The sequence below is a fragment of the Sorghum bicolor genome, chromosome 10 (assembly GCF_000003195.3).
Source record: "Sorghum bicolor cultivar BTx623 chromosome 10, Sorghum_bicolor_NCBIv3, whole genome shotgun sequence".
Lineage (NCBI taxonomy): Eukaryota > Viridiplantae > Streptophyta > Magnoliopsida > Poales > Poaceae > Sorghum > Sorghum bicolor.
In genome coordinates, this window is record NC_012879.2 from 46,346,011 (window position 1) to 46,358,264 (window position 12,254).

Below are 12,254 nucleotides of genomic sequence, written 5' to 3' on the forward strand. Positions count from 1 at the left end.
CGGGGAAGAATTTCAATAGAAATTCGGTCATGCTATAGATTAGAGGTCCTAATTATAGGACGGCGTGGTGCGGGCCTATTCGACCGCGCGGCCTATCACGTCGCGCGTCTGCCCACGTGTCGCGGTCTTGGATGCTCCCCCGACCCACTTCCCACATGCATTCCTGCCATCACTTCATCCACTCTCCACCACACAGGTCCTCGTTCTCTCCGCCTCCTCTCGCGCCCGCTGCGCTTCCCCCGCCGTTGCCTGCCGTGCTGCTCGCCCTGTGCTGTCGCGGCCCCGTTCCCAACATTCTTCCGCCTCTACGCGCCTCCGTGGGCAGCTCCGGCGAGCGCCGCACCTCCGTAGCAGATCGGTACGTCTCGTCGAGCACCACCGGGGCTAGGTCCAGCGACTCTAGAATCTAGATCCTGGCCACTGAGGGGAGGAGCTAGGCACGGCTCCGCCGGAGAAGATGAAGGTGGCCACCAGAGATGAAGGTGGCATGGATCCGGCCATGGTGGTCGCGCCCTCCCCGTTTACTTTCCTCCTCCCCCATCTCCAGTGGTTGGAGTTAGGGTTCCGGCGAGTGGGGTGGGGGCGGATCCGACCATGGCGGTCGTGGCGAGGTCCCTGCTTACCCGCGATGGGGTGCGACGGTGGATCCAAGGGATCCGGTCCGGGTAGGTCACGTCCCCCCTCTCTCTCGTCTGGTTCCTCCCTTCCGGCGACTAGCTATGTTTCCGACGTGGTTTTTGTTTATTTCTTTTGCGTTTCGTTGTTTGATTCACCAGATCTAAGGCTGTGTTTCATGTGTTTTTAGTGGAGTTTTCCGGCGATGTTTCTCTGATGATTTTCAAAACAGACCCGCTCGTTGTTTCAACAGATTCTCCGGTTTGTTTCAACAGCACTCGACTTGTTTTTCTAAAATTTTTTATAGTGAGTTTTGGGTTGTTTCAGTTGGGGTACTCATGTCGTTTCAGTTTGCTTCTCTTTGTTATTTCTGTGTGTTCAAAATATTGTTTCAGTTCATGCTATTAGTTTTGTTTTTCAGTTTTTTTTGTTTTGTTGCAACAACATGTTCCTTGATGTTTCAGTTCATGTCAATCTTATGTTTCTATTGCACACGATCTCTTGGTTCATTACTGGGAGTGGAGGTGGGGCGTGGATGCGCATGTTTCGCATGGCTGGGAGGCGGAGGCGGGGTATTCAATGCTGGGAGCGACGAGAGGGGGTGGTGCGCATGCTGCGATGGTGGGGCTGGGACCAGAACATTGCAGGACAGCGCATGTCGTGGGGGCGAGCACGCAATGAAAGACTGGGCCGGGCCGCTGCTAGCCTGACCGTCCTAAGGTTAGGATGTCCGAGCGCTAGCAGTTCCCATAGAAATTGATTGTGTAGCTTCTCCCAATATTCTTGCACACAATCCATATTAAGTTTATACCAATATTTAACTTTTCTCATTAAAGAAAATGGAAATAGTTTTCATTGGATGGTCTCATCAGACACACATTTTATGTGAATAATGCCACAAATTGCTTAAATTTTCGCATGTGTGGATATGGATTTTTCCCACTGCCTTTCGAGAAGGGTTCTTTCTTAACAAGATTTATGAATTTCGGGTTTATCTCAAAACCATCCGCTGTGATAGGCTTTGAATGTTTTGGTGGTTTGAGGTATATGGCCATGGGGCTAGCATATTTATAGAAAGGGATCTTATCGTCCATGCTAACACAATGGATGGAAAGGTAAAGGAATAGAAGGGATAGGGTAAAGGATAAAAGAAAAGGTAAAGGTTTAAAAAGAAAATAAGGGAAAAGATTTTTTTTCTTTTTAAAAAATGTAAAGGAAAGGGCTAAATGAAAGAAGAGAGATTTTTTTCTTTTATATATATATTATTTTTTGTGTTTTTGAAAATATAAGATAAAGGCTAGGCTAGGGTTCACAGTAACTGTTTTCCGATAACGACGCCGGAAAGCTTGTTGGTATTTATAGCCCAAACTCGGCTTGCAAGCGGGGGCGGGTTGCGGCTGTCCACGAAGCGTCCGCACAAGCCATGAGAACTCTCGCGGGCTTTGCGGTAGTCCCGCATGGAGCCACCAGTATTTTGCGGGTTTTACGATAGTCCGCCTGCAACCCGCATCATATTGTCTCACTAATATATCATATTGTCTCATTTTCTACTATATTAATGAGGAAAATCAGTGATGCACATCACATTGTCACCTGTCCTCACATTCACGCCACCATAGCCATGGACGTTAGTGAGCACGACATCAGCAGGTTGCGGTTCTACTAGCGAGCGTTCTCCACGGTGGCGCCCTTGGATGGCCACCCCGTCTTCGACACGTGCACCGGCACGTTGCCGTAGCCCAGCCGTGCGGCCGCGCACATGGACCAGGTTGGCCTTGTGCTCCTCGTCATTGGCGGTGAACACCTCGTCCCCAACGACTGTTTACGGTAGATAACTCCTAATTTTAACCGTCAACTTAACATGAAAATGGACTTAATTGTAAACACCTGCTAGAGATAGGGTTATCACTGACAGAATTCTATGAGTTTCGGTGAATACTTATTTCTGCAGGGTGATAGCTGAAAAATACCAAGAAAGGCCCACACGTCGGTATTACATAGAGAGAAAGGGCATTTAGATAAAATTTCATAATCTAGAAGACTCCAGAAGCCACAAGAGCGAAGACGGAGCCAGCTGGCACTGCCAGATGGGCGCCCACCCCTCCACCATGGGCGGCCGCCTCTCCCCCTGGCCAATCAGGTGCAAGCTCGCGGATCCTGCCCAAACTGACCTTGGAGATCAAGAATTATCCGTTGGATGAAGTCGGTTTGATTCGACGGCTGTGGTGCATTCCCGAAGACTATATAAACGGCCCCGTAGCCCCTGGGAAAAACCCTAATTCATTCTATTATTAAATTAATCAGAGGTTGCCATTAGCAGAGCCAGGGTTTAGAGTTAGCTCCACCAGAGAATTACGATAGCTACTCCAATTCATCAATTTCTTCATAGGATTAGACTAGATAGAGGAAGAGTCAGGCGCTTGTGCTCGGACTTCCGGATCTTCGTCTACAGAATTGGTATTATCTTGTATCTTTTCTTACGACTTTATTCTACTTGCAATATGTTTCTATTTATTATGTTCCTAGTTTGCTCTAGTTCTACATTTAATATGGTTATAATTGATAATGAGTTTATGTATATGTTTGCAAAGCGCTTAGCTCTCTTCGCGGGAGGGTTAGGTGGTAGAATACATGTAGGCATGGTGTCTAGATGTAGTTTACCTGCAAATGCACCCTATTGGCCGGGACGTGTGGTAGATCACGGGGGTGACAGCCCTGTTGAGTCCTTCGTAATCCATCCCCCGTTGATAGGACTAGCAGAACCAAAGTTGTGTAGGAAGTCCTGCTATGACTTGGCTTTATGTTGCAATGATCCTTATACATAGATGAAGAGTCTCTTGTGCTATATATGATAGTGTGGCTTTAGAGTAGGTGAATGACATAGTGAATTAGAACTAACTAGAATTTCAATCTCTTGGACTAGTCAGAAGTCTAGCCTATTTATTAGATGAGTAGTCTATTTCTAATCTCTGAGTGTTTATTTACCCTGAGCTTTATCCTTATATTATATTATATATTTATCATGGTTTACCCTCACTGCCAAAGTATGTGATAGTACAATCAACCACTCATAAGTAGTTGTGTTTTGCAAGTTGATCTCATAGTTTAAGTCCTTAGTTCTTTCCCTTGAGCTAAATATAAATTAATGATACCTGGAATTACTTTCCGGTGAAATGCTACAATGATATTTAATTTGTGCGCTTGTGGATCCCATATTGTTTATTTATTAGTGGAGCAGTTTTTTATACCAACACTTCTGGCGCCATGCTAGGGATGACAACTTAGCTTAAGTGGTGTTAGAAGTGTCAACAACGACGAGTGCAGCGCATGGCGGTCCACCTCGCTGCGACGGGGTTCTCGCCTTCATAGTTGCCACGCTCTAGCGCTGCGGTCTTTTACGGATGAAGTGGACCTCTCGCGGGCTTAGCAGATTGGCCCGCTAAACAATTGCGGCCAGTCCAATGAGTGTTGACATTTCTAATGCCACTTAAGCTAAGTTGTCATCCCTAGCATGGCGCCAAAATGCTGGTGATATTTAATGATTGCATCTAGAATAATATGACTGACTCTAAAAAGGTTTCCGCAAGCGCACAGAAAATACACCATTGTAGCATTTTAACCGGGAAGTATTCCAGGTATCGTTATTTATATTTTTACCACTAGGAAGGTAGCTTTACTATGGATAATGAGCAATGAGCACTGCCACTTTAATAATAGAGAGCATTACCATGTGTTTATCTATCTCCTCAATGCAGGGTAAGCTATCACAATATGAGCAGAAATAAATATATAATGATATGAATGATAAGTAAAAGATAACACAGAGCATATAGCCACATAAAATAATGATATCCATCTCATTAGTCTACTCTAAGTTTATATGCAACACTAGCATGGTATTAGGACGATATTAGAAGAATAAATCCTAAGTCATTCTATCCTATAAAGTCTAGCATACTCAGATTAGTGCAATTACACTTAGCAATCATGGTGGGAAAAGGTTACATCTATGCAATGCGATATCAGTTAGAAAGAGTAGAGCTATAACAATCTCTCCTAAGCAATAGGTTTGTTCTACTAGTCCTATAAACGGGAGGAGGGTTACGAAGGACTCAACAGGGCTGTCACCCCCGCGATCTACCTCACTTTCCGAAATATAGGGTGTAATCGCAGATAAATACAGTCTAGGCACCATGCCTACACAATATCTATCACTCACCCATCGGCCTAACAGGCAAGCGATATACGATCCATTGCACAAACATAATTCTAGTCCAACTATACTAAGCATATAATCAAAGTAAACTAAAAACAATATAATCAAGAATATAAGAAAATAGAGCAAAGTCATATCTGATATAATAGAATAGAACAAAGTACTACACATAGTATGATGAACAAAAGATAAAATAAAGATAAGTAAAGATCAATTACCGAGAATCCTAACAGATCTGGACTCTAAGCTAGGCTTGACTCCCTCTAGATCTAATCCTATGTAGCTATGCTACTAAACTACGAAGCTCTAATTGAGATGGTGGCTCTGGCTCTAAGGAATGAATGAGGAGAATGAATTTGCTAATGAATTAGGGTTTTATCCAGGGGCTCCAGGGACGTTTATATAGTCTTCGGGAATGCACCATAGCCGTCGGATCAAACCAACTTCATCCAACGGATAATTCTTGATCTCCAAGGTCAGTTAGGGCTGGATCCACGAGCTTGCACCTGATTGGCCAGGGGGAGGGGCGGGCGCCCACCCCTATCGGCGGCCGCCCAGGTGGTAGTGCCACCTGGCACCCATCTTCGCTCTGGTATCTTCTGGAGTCTCCCAAATTATGAAATTTTACCTATTTGCCCTTTCTCTCTATGTAATCCCAACGTGTGGGCCATTCTTAGTGTTTTCTTGATATCCCTTGCAGAAATAGACAATCACCAAAACTAGTGGAATTCTGTTAGTATAACCCCTACTTCTATGTTGTATTCTGATTTTAATCCTTTCTCATGTTACGTTGACGGTTAAAAATAGGACTTATCTACCGTCAACAAGCTCCCAAGCTTACCTCTTGCTCGTCTCTGAGCAGGGATTAGCTTAGTGATGGATTAGGAGTTGCTACGATGGTTTTACGCCTCAAAAGTACACTTGCTTTTAAACAAGAACTCTCCTCTAGATTAGAGTGAACTATCCTGACCTGCTCATATTACCTTAGACCATGGGGCTTATAGCTATCTCTTGGGTCTTAGGTAGTTGAAAAGCAGAATGATCAAGTCAAGAACTATGTTTCTCACTCTTTGATCAACTATTGTTTAGGAGTTTTTGCAAGATTTTCAAATAAAACTCAGAGATTCCTTGTATGACTCTTTCTAGTCTCTCATATGTGGTATTTTTGGATCCTTTCCAAGGCATGTATAGTGTATGCCTTATCTCTCTGCTATCAGAATATGTGGTATTTGTGGAACTAAGGCATAGTGGTATTTCCTTCTCTCTCTCACCCTACATCTAATAGGCTTATGTGGAGCTCATAGGTGGGGAGACAACTCAAAACATGCTTTCATATATTGCATAGTTAAGCCACGGATCCAAAGAAAACTAGTCACACAGCTAAGTCATATGTGCATGAGAATGAAGAGGAGTGAAATGAGTGATATGGTGAAGAAAGAGTATGAGGGGTAATGATGACTGATGGCGACAATCTAATTCTATAATTGCTCCTTGGGGATAACTAACTCACTTTTGATAACTCTGAAAACTTTAAAAGGAGGACTTGGTTTCTTTCTTTATCTGTTTGGACACTTGTCCTCTTTCTTTTCTTTTCTGATGATTTTTTAGAGCAACCAACCTCTAACTGGAAATATAACTCTGGGAGTATCGACTGGAATAATTGGAGCTTTATTTTACGATAGGAACAAAGGAATATAGTGACAAATATTTTTGGGTGTTCACTCTCAGTGTAAGAGTAGAACATTTTTTTCTAAGTGGATAAGAATAGGAAATATGTATGAATAGATGAATGCATACTCCCAGAGTAGGAGCAGCATGGGTGTGTGTCTCTAGGATGGTAAACAACACAATATGTAGTGGATGTATATATGGAGGTGGTACTGGTGGGAACATAAGTGGCACAGAATGTGGTGTAATGATTAATGAGAAGATGCGTACTTCTGAGGACAGAAGTAGCTGAGGTCAATGGGTGAGCACATAATATTGACTTTAACTACATGACTAGCTCCTAAGGGTCACACAGCATAACTACACTCAATGCCTAGTAAGCAATGTTTCTACAAATGGATGGCTTTCCTAATCTAGTAAGCATGTGTATATGGCTGTGGTAGGAATTTTAAACTCTCAGTCATAAAGAAACTCATCATGCAGCAATTTAAGATTTTCAAAATAAATTCTCTAGAACTCTAGTATCTCTAGGAATAAGAGGGATAGCAGCTCAAAACTTTCTCATATCATACCCGCCAACTACTTAGACTTAGATCAAGCATTCGCAACCCATAGGTTTTAGGTTCAGAGCAAATCTCACGTCTAAACAGTTGTGTCCAAACTAGAGAGAGTGCAAGGTTAAAAACTAGGCACTTAAAAGGAATTATGGCAGAGCAACTATTCATCATCTCCATATGTGAGTTTCTTCTAGGGTTCATTTTAGACAGATTTCCATAGAGCTCTCCTATAGTTTATCTAACAAGATTAAATTGAAACAAGCACTTTAAAATATTTAGGGAAATATTTAATTGGGTTTCTAAGGTTATGGCTCTTTTTAGTTGTTTCTAATAATAGCACACTTAATAAATACTTTAAAAAGGATAGGTAGGAGATACTTAGCTGGTACACGGGGGATGCTCTCCCCCAAGCTGGATGTTGACATAGTCTGATGATGTTGCTGATAGCAGTGAAGGCGTGTTGGTCCTTCCGGAGGCTTATGGAGGGTTGCTGTTGAAACCAATGTTTTCCTAAACGCTAAACGGTAAACAGTCGGTCACCTGCCGTTTAGCCACTATTCGGGCTAAACAGTCTATTAAACGGGCTAAACGGTCAATTAAACGGACTAAACAGATGATTAAACGGAAACGGTGTATCATTGTGTAGCGTTTACACGGCGTTTAAACGGTCTAAATGGCCGTTTAGGCGAACAGTGGTTGAAACAACACCTTAACTGTTGATGACAACACTTCGACAGGAGGCAAGACGTCCTTCTGCTGTTAGCTCTTCTTGATCCTTGAATATTCTATAAGACTCAAATAGACAACAAAGCTTGTGGAACTGGTTAAGCGTTAGTGATAAACCTCTAAGCCTTGGATGTCTAAAACTTTCTTTAATTGATTATCTTTTCCAGCAGGATCAATAAATATATTTTATGCTTTTCTTTTTAAGGATGCAAACAAGAAATAAAACATGCTTTATGTAAAATTATTTTTACGCCACCATAATGGATAATTGTGTGAGCTGTTGTACAACACATTTACTCACATGGGGCTTAGCAGTTTTAATGGATGCAATGCAATACATGACATAATTTTATTTTCTTTTTCTTATGCAGAAATAGTAAAGTGAGAATGCAACTAATGATGCAATTGAGAAAAGCAAATATACTAAAGAAAGAATGCAATGTTGAGGGAAAATGCAGATAAGTACCAAGTTACCTCTTGGCGTAGCGTTTGGTGCTTTCACACCCTCCGAACAGGACAGGAACAAGAAGGTCCCTCATCTTCTAGGGCACGTCAGAGGGCGCCTCTAGTGGTGTTGTGCATTGTGTAGAGATTGAATTTGATTTAACTTTCCATACCTGTCTCTTTGGAGAGGATGACTTGGAAGAGGAGGTTTGTGGGATCACTATCTCTTCTTCTTCTTGTGGCACCTCTTCTGGAATAATGTTCTCTTCAGGGTACCAATCTTCATATCTGGACACCTCTCCTTCATAGTCAGCCCATCCATCTTTGATGATCTTATTCTTCTGACGACAGGTATGCTGCCTTCTCCTTGACCTGTTCTTCTTGGGTTCTTCTTCAACAATAAAATCAGGGTGGAAGTAACGGCGTACCTTCTCTAATGGTAAGTGGAAGTGAATCTCTCCTGTCCCAATGTAGATGATGGCCTTGGTAGAGCTGAGGAATGGTCTTCCTAGGATGATAGGTGGATCGTAGTCCTCTCCCATGTCGACGACGAGAAATTCTGTAGGAATGTAGTGGTCGTCGATCTGGACAGGGATGTTTTTGGCTATCCCTTCCATGAAGCAGACAGACTAGTCCACCATCTGCAGCTGCGCATAGGTGGGGTCCAAAGGCATACTACCATATAAGAATTCATAAGTTACCTTAGCCATTATGTAGACGCCCGATCCCGTGTCACAGATGGCTTTGTAGAAAAAGCATTTGTTGATGGAGCATTGAATGGTCGGGACTCCTAAGTCATCTTTCTTAATTAGGTCCAAAGACCTGAGCAGGTGGTCACGCCCTCTGTGGACTGCAGTGACCATCATCACTGTTTCTGTCTTCTTTCTTTTGTTATTCTTGATCTGAGGCTTTGCCTGCTTCTTGTTCTGATTCTGAACTTGGACCTTGTTCCTCCGGTTGACGGTCTCTCTCTCCAGCTCATAAGGGTACTGAGGAGGAGCTGGAGATCTCAACACTTTATCTTTGAAGGAGAAGATCTCCTTCCTGCCTTATATGTTGAATATGATCTTGGCAGTGGTGTAGATGCTGGCGCCGGCAGTGTTCAGGAAGGGTCGACCCAAAATGATCAGGGACCTCTCATCACTCCCTGTATCCACTACCACAAAGTCTGTGGGCACGTACGAGCCTCCCACTCACACACAAACATCTTCCAGGGCTCCCATGGGGTAGCAGAGTGACTGGTCCGCAAGCTGCAAGCACATGGTTGTGTAGGATAAAGAAGCTTTAAGTTTCTCACATATTACCTTGGGCACTATGCTAATGCTTGCACCAAAGTCACAGATAGCCTCATTGAAATCCTCGCATCCAATGGAGATCGGTATGACCAGTCTCCCTGGATCGCCCTTCTTAGGTGGCAGAGACGAGCTGATCCATGCTCCCCTGAGTGGGTCACTCCAGAAGGTTCCTACATCAAATATGTCTACAAGATGTGCAGATTCTAATCCTTCTGGTTGTCCCAGAATCTTACCTTGGCCGGCGGAGGGTACAAAGTTGGCAAACTGCTGTAGCTGAGACTCTAGCATTTTATTAAAGCTAAGCTAGGTCTTAATGGCATTAGAGAAGCTATCCATTCTATTATTTATTATTTCTAAGGTTTTGTCATGAGAGGCTAGCTTCTTAGAAAGGTTCTCAACTAGCTTGCCTTGATTAAGCACTAACTCTCTTAAAGGTGGCTGATAGGAATTAGAATTATAAGAATTGTTACCTTAATAATTACCTGAGTAGTTACCTGAGTAGTTAGGCCTCTGCTGATTCCAGCCTTGATTCTGAGGAGGACGATAGTAATTGTTGTTGTTGTTGTTGTTGAGGTAGTTCACATCCTCCTTCAGCTCTGGGCAACGAGCTCCACTGTGCCCAGTTTCTCCACACTAGCAGGTCCATTTTGCATGACTTCCTTCTTCTCTTCGGTTCTATCATCGAACCCCTTCATTAGCAGGTCCATTTTGGCAGACAACATGTCTACCTCCTTTAGCTGGTGCATCATACCTCTCTTGCGGGTCTGAGTTCTCTCTTCACTCCAACCTTGGTTAGAGGCCATCTTTTCCACAAGAGCTGTGGCTTGAGGTATAGTAAATGACAGGAATGCACCTCCAACTGCAACATCCTTGGTCTCACGAGTGCTATTGCTGAGGCCATGATAGAAGGTCTGCATGTGGAGCCAGTTCTCCATGCCATGATGAGGACAGTCTAGGATGTAGTCTTGAAAGCGTTCCCAAGCTTCTGGGACTGTCTCATCATGTTGCTGGTGAAAACTCGAAATCTTCCCACGAAGAGCATTGGTCTTGCCCATGGGAAAGAACTTAGCTAGGAAGTTGGTGGAACAAAGTGTCCATGTAGTATTCTTCTCCTTATTAGTGTAGAACCACTGCTTTGCTCTCCCCAAGAGTGAGAACGGGAAGAGGCGAAGCAGTATAGCATCTCTAGGGATGTCCTTGATAGTGAAAGTGCTGCAAATCTCCAGGAAGTGTTGGAGATGAGCACTAGCATCTTCATGGGCTTTCCCACAGAACTGACTTGCTTGCACCATGTTGATCAGCGCAGGCTTGAGCTCAAAAGATTTGTCAATGTCCGCAGTAGGTCCAGTACGAATGTTATCCATTGTGGGAGCTGAGAACTCACGAAGTGATTTGTCGGCCATGGCTTCAAACACTGGTGTTAAGCTTCTAACAAAAGTTGAATGATCTTCCAAATCAGAAGAACCGTCAAGCTGAGACAAAGTTGTTGATAATGATGATGATGATTGTAATGTCTTTCTCAACTTGGCCCTGGTCCTCCTAAATAAGGCTTCAGGATTATCAATGTAGTTTTCTGGAAGATCAATTCTCCTCATACATTACCCTGCATAAAATATACAAGTAGACAAAACAAGGGTAATCCTGCAGAGAAGGGTTAGTGTTGCTCAATCTATTAGTAAGTGCAGTGATGCTCATTATCCATTTCCTAGTAAGCTTTTTAAACCTTCCCCGGCAATGGCGCCAAAAATTCTTGTTGACATTTTGAAAGGCCCTAATATGGCTAGAGGGGGGTGAATAGCCTATTTAAAAAATCTACAAGGCACTAGAGCAAAGGATTAATATAACAAAAGGCGTAAAGCAATTTTGCTCTAGCTTGGATAGGGTTGCAAGCCACCTATCCAATAATTCTAGTTGCTATGATCTCTAGGCACAAGCAATGGCTATGTCACTACTCTTTACAACTAGTTACAACTAGCTAAAACTAGGATCTACTAGTTACAACTAATTTGCAAGAAGGTAAAGAGATGAGAGATAATTATACCAATGTGTAGAGGATGAACCAATCACAATATATATATCAATATATTCACCGAGAGAATATCAATCACAAAATTGACACCAATATTTTTCTCCCGAGGTTCACGTGCTTGCCGGCACGTTAGTCCCCGTTGTGTCGACCAACACTTGGTGGTTTGGTGGCTAATAGGTGTTTCACAAACCTAGCCCAACAAATGGACGCCACAAGAACCTATCCACAAGTGAGGTAGCTCAATGACACGAGCAATCCACTAAAGTAGCTTTTGGCACTCCGCCGGGGAATAAGCCCAAAAACCCCTTACAAATATCACCTTGATTGGGGGCGGACACAATCACCAAATCCCCTCACCAATCAACAAATCCACAACTATCTAGGTGACGGCAATCACCAAGAGTAATAAGAAATCCACAATCACAACAATCACCTAGTGCCACAAGAATATGCAGTTTCAAATGCACCTAGGGTTTCCCTCAATCCTCTCTCAGATGAGCACCAAGCTATGAGAGAGAGAGGAGAGGGAGGAGATGCTCACGAGCTCACTGGATCAATCACGCAGGCCTCTCAAAAAAATCTCTCGTAGGATTAGCACTTGGGAGAGATAGGAGAGGAGAGCTCGAGTTCTCTGTTCTCTGGAAAGAAAGAAGTGAAGCGTTCTGTTCTGTGTACCCGAGAGAGCCGAGGGAGAGGAAGTGGAG

At 43.4% G+C, this 12,254-nt stretch overlaps 1 long non-coding RNA gene across 1 annotated transcript; it reads left to right on the plus strand.

Moving 5' to 3' along the window:
• Nucleotides 290-1,481, plus strand: LOC110430703. Its single transcript, XR_002448046.1, has 2 exons — nucleotides 290-665; nucleotides 1,140-1,481. It is a non-coding gene; the product is annotated as an uncharacterized LOC110430703 (long non-coding RNA).